Source organism: Apodemus sylvaticus, chromosome 15 (genome assembly GCF_947179515.1).
Source record: "Apodemus sylvaticus chromosome 15, mApoSyl1.1, whole genome shotgun sequence".
Lineage (NCBI taxonomy): Eukaryota > Metazoa > Chordata > Mammalia > Rodentia > Muridae > Apodemus > Apodemus sylvaticus.
This window is the reverse complement of record NC_067486.1, coordinates 68071059-68076124: the sequence shown is the minus strand read 5'-3', so window position 1 is coordinate 68076124 and position 5066 is coordinate 68071059. Positions and strand designations below refer to the sequence as shown.

General features: G+C 47.5%; 1 pseudogene; it reads left to right on the top strand.

Moving 5' to 3' along the window:
• Positions 1 to 2068: 2068 nt before the first annotated feature.
• On the top strand, positions 2069 to 3161 carry LOC127665654 (non-histone chromosomal protein HMG-17-like; annotated as a pseudogene).
• The last annotated feature ends 1905 nt before the right edge of the window (positions 3162 to 5066 follow it).

Genomic DNA, 5066 nt, shown 5'->3' with positions numbered 1-5066 from the left:
CAGTGACTTATGGCCAGGATTCTAGGCCAGGTTAGCAGGCACCCAGCCAAGGCTTGCCTCAGTTCTGTCTCCCAGCCAGAGAGCGCTGCAAGAAGCAGAAGGGATTCCTCCAGAAGGCATCTCAGGACCCTCTCTACCTTCTGCTCAATTTTGCTATGAACTGTTAACTGAAGAGGAGGAGGAGGAAGAGGAGGAGGAGGAGGAAGAGGAAGAGGAGGAAGAGGAAGAAGAAGAGGAGGAGGAGGAAAGTATTTAAGAAAAGAAGCTTAGCCAGGCGTTGGTGGCGCACACCTGTAATCCCAGCACTCTGGGAGGCAGAGGAAGGCGGATTTCTGAGTTCGAGGCCAGCCTGGTCTACAGAGTGTGCTCCAGGACAGCCAGGGCTACACAGAGAAACCCTGTCTCGAAAAACAAAACAAACAAACAAACAAAAAAAAAAAAAGAAGAGAAGCTGTGTTCATAAGGTGACACCATAAATATAACAAAAAAGACATGTATAAGACAATTATGACACTCGTGCAAAGCTTATATAAAGAATGCCTAAGAATAAGGAAAAAGTTGAGGAAGAGCAAGTGGGTGTCTCATGTAAACAGAACAGGCGTTGCCAGGAAACACATAAGGACGCTCCACTTTATTAGACACCAAAAGTACACACGGATGCCACTTGTCCGATAGGCAAACATAGAAGGAGCGTTTAATCCAGTATTCGGAGCGTGCAGTGCAGGGCAGCGAGGACACTCAGTGCCCGTCGCAGCTGTCAGCCCCACTCCCTAGGGAGAGGCAGCGTATTACCTGCCAAGCGTTACTGCCCGCTCGGCTGCTCCTGCCCACTGAGGGCCTGTGCTTGCTCTCTTTACCCCAGAGGTACTTGAGCTCCTGCGGTAATAACAGGACACGAGATGGGACAAGTCCTTTCCCCAGGAGAACAAAGAACCACAAACAACCCTAGCTGAGGCAGCACACCAGCCAGGAGTACACAGATATGAATAATTAAAAAACCTCTGCAATCAAGCCATGTAACTTTTCAAGGTCAAATGGATAAGTCGTGGTGCACCGTAATGGGATCTGGCTCGGAAAATGAATCACCTCCGCTTCACTTGCAAATCAGTTTCAAGGGCGGAGCGGAAGGATAATGCGTTATAATAGCACGTAGCCCACTGACTGCTCACCCAACTGTTTTGGAGCCTGGGAGCCCAGCTCCAGATCACAGGGCCAGCGAGCCTCCTGGGAAGGCTCAGGGGTAGACTTCAGAAGCGTCTCCAAGTCCACATTTCCTGCTTTGGTAAGGCTCCAGTCATATTGGATTAGGGCCCATTCAACGACCTTGTTTCAACTTGTGATCCTCCGCAGAGACCCCCATCTCCAAATAAAGTCACATTCTGAAGTACCTGGTTATGGTTACGGCTCCTAACGCACCTGTCTGAAGGGATACAGTCCAGCCCGTGACAACAATAAAGACAAATATGGCAGCACTAATAAAATGTCTGGAGACTATAGATGTGAGTCCAGGAAAGTATAAGGGAAAGACAAAGGCTGAGCTTGGAATAGTGGCCTCCTGTTGGTGGTGGCTGGGGGTGAAGGGGGGATGGGTGGGGCCTTAACATGCCTTGGTAGTCTTTCTCATTTTTAAAGTTTTTTTTTACCCTGGGATTCAGTTACAGGACTAAGCCATACTCTACCACTATGCTAAACTACTGGCCCTATTCTGTTTCTTGGGCAGGTAATGGGTTTGTTTTAATATTCTTTATGATATGAGAGTTATTTCTTGTGTGGGTGTGTATGGATGTGTACAGCTGTGCATGCAGTTGTATGTGCATGTATGTGCATGTGGAGGCCAGAAGTCTATGTCAAGTGGTGTCCTTGACTCCTCTCCACCTTGTTTTAAACAGGGTCTCTAACTAAACCTGGAACTCACTCATTAGTCAGTCAATCAAGCCCAGAAATTGGCTTGCCTCCCCTCCCCCCCCCAAGCTCTGGGGTTACAGATCCACCGGACACAGTTTCTATGTGGGTGCTGGGCATCTGAACTCAGGTCCTCATTGGTTGCACAGCAGGAATGTTGCCAACTATGGCGGTTTGAATAGGTGTGGCCCCCACAGATTGATGTATTTGAATGCTTGGCCCATAGGGAGTGGCATGATTAGGAGGTGTGGCCTTGCTAGAGGAAGTGTGTCACTGTGGAGGTGGCCTTTGATGTCTCCTAGGCGCAAGCTCTGCCCAGTGTGGCACACAGTCTCCTGCTGCTGCCTGCAGGTCAGCACTGTGTCTGCCTACAGGCTGCAAAACTCCCACCAGGACAACTAGACTAAACCTGTGCACTCTAAGCCAGCCTCAATTAAACGGTTTTTAATCTTTATAAGAGTTGCCTTGGCCGCTGGGCAGTGGTGGCACATGCCTTTGATCCCAGCACTTGGGAGGCAGAGGCAGGCAGATTTCTGAGTTCGAGGCCAGCCTGATCTACAGAGTGAGTTCCAGGACAGCCAGGGATACACATGGGTAACCCCACCCCTCACCCCTCCACCCTGGGCAAGTGCTAACTTTCAAATTAGAAACATAAGGGGCTGGAGAGATGGCTCAGCAGTTAAGAGTCCTGACTGCTCTTCCTGAGTTCAATTCCCAGCAACCACATGGTGGCTCACAACCATCTGTAATAGCATAGGACACCCTCTTCTGGTGTGTCTGAAGACAGCCACAATGTACACATATACATACAATAAATAATTCTTCTATTTAAAAAAGAAACATAAAAAGATTGAGTGAGACAGGTATAGACTGGGGAGGGAGGGAAGGAGAAAAGTCAGAGTGAGGGGAGGGGGGTCTCCTTGTGAAAATGACCCCTAGATGGACCAAACCCGCCAGCCGCTGTAAACCGGTGTCCAGCGCCGCCCACTGCCACCCGCCGCAACTATACCCAAAAGAAAGGCTGAAGGAGACAAAGCCGAGGTGATGGACAAGCCACAGAGAAGATCTGCAAGGTTGTCTGCTAAACCTGCGCCTCCAAAACCAGAGCCCCCAGCCTAAAAAACGCCCCTGCAAGGAAGGGAGAGAAGGTGGGGGCGGGGAGCCAACGCCGGTAAGGACGCGAATGATCAGGCAGAAAATGGAGACGCCAAAACAGACCAGGCACAGAAAACTGAAGGTGCTGGAGATGCCAAGTGATGTGTGTGTGTTTTTGATGTATGTTTGCTTTACTTCTGGTGACTGTACAGTTTGAAATACTATTTTTATCAAGTTTTATAAAAATGCAGAATTTTGTTTTACTTTTTTTTTAAGCTATATTGTTAGCACACAGAACACTTCATTAGTGGGGGGGAAGGATCATGTGTCACTAACAAAATATCTCCCCAACTAGATCGAGGACAGAAAACCTCTTTCCCTGATAATTTTGAAAGGCTCCTGTTGGCTCCCAGGAGAGACATCGTGGTCTTGACACACAGGTGGCCACCAAGGCACAAAATGCCTTGTGGCCTGGGAAAACTCTAAGTTCATTTTTATGTCCTCTTCCCCCGCACCATCAACATAGACTTAATTCCCTTAAAACCAGAGACCCATTGGAACCTGGCTCCCAAAATTGGTTTTCCAGTCTATTGGACGATATGGACTTTGCAGTAACTTCATCAAGTGTTCTCAGAAGAGCTCTGGTTCCTTTTATAAAAGATTGAGGATCTTCAGATTGATAATTCTGCCATGTTCGTTTCCTGAAAGTCAGGGTTGGCTTGTGAAAAGTTGTTAAACAACATCCTTAATGTGACGTGTCAGCCCTCACTCTAAGCTACTTCCCCCTTTCAAAGCATTGAATGAAGACTTCATTGGGTTTTATAGTGGCTTTCTGATTTGGGTAGTCTATACAGAAGGAAATTTGGAAGTTCTTATATATTGTTGAGTGTCTGTCCATGTCCTGCCTGAAATACCATGGCTATTTATGAAAAGTATCATTAATAAAGCTGGTTACATTTAAAAAGAAAGAAAGAACGAAAGAAGGAAGGAAGAAAGAAAGAAAGAAAGAAAGAAAGAAAGAAAGAAAGGAAGGAAGGAAGGAAGGAAGGAAGGAAGGAAGGAAGGAAGAAAGAAAGAAAGAAAGAAAGAAAGAAAGAAAGGAAGGAAGGAAGGAAGGAAGGAAGGAAGGAAGGAAGAAAGAAAGAAAGAAAGAAAGAAAGAAAGAAAGAAAGAAAGAAAGAAAGAAAGAAAGAAAGAAAGAAAGAAAGAAAGAAAGAAAGAAAGAAAGAAAGAAAGAAGAAAACTGCTGAGAAGTCACAGGCTCACCCAGGTTCACACAGCTGGTAGGGATCGTTTTGCCCATGTCCCCTACCACACGGTTCCCTCCCTACACAGATGTCGCCTCTTTTATGAAGTCATTTTCTGGGTCCTTGGATGATGGTCATCAGGCTGCACACAGTAGGTGCTTAGTGATTGCAGGGACTCCTCTCTGACCCACTTCTTACTCCATTGCATTCACACATCAGGTCTGAGTCCCGTCTGCCTCTCTGGCCAAGTGCAGGCCTCTGGGGTGCTCACAATCTGCTGGACTGAGTCCTGAGTTTCTGAGCTGACCTTAGGAGAGGAGCCAAGCTGTCACCCTAGAGAGAATGTCTCTGGCTCCCCTGAGTGCCAGGACCAGTGGTGTAGTTGTCATTGAGGCTGTGTCCAGACATAGCCCGACCTGACCCCATGGCTGTTCTGGAACCTGGCATTTGGTACAGTGAACTGGAGGATGTGTGACCCCAGCTCATCAGTCCCGAGGGTCATGGGCCATGTTCGGTGTCTGCACTACCTGCTCTGACTCTTCATTCTCTGGCTTCATGGAGTGCAGGGTTGTAGGAGGCAGCCTGAATGTCTTCCAGTAACAGAGACTCTTGATTTTTTCACAAAATTTCCTTTGGGTCTGTAAAGCTCATCAATGGAAAAACAGATACCTGTTCTACTTTGCTTAAACTGGAGTTCTTAGCTCGCCTGCACCTGCAGGAGTCAAAAATAGACAAAGCCAGGGACGAGAAAATCTGGGGCCTTCCAAACCCTAGAAGGAAGAGAGCGCTGGGTGACATGTGGTTCTGAAGACAGAATCAGAC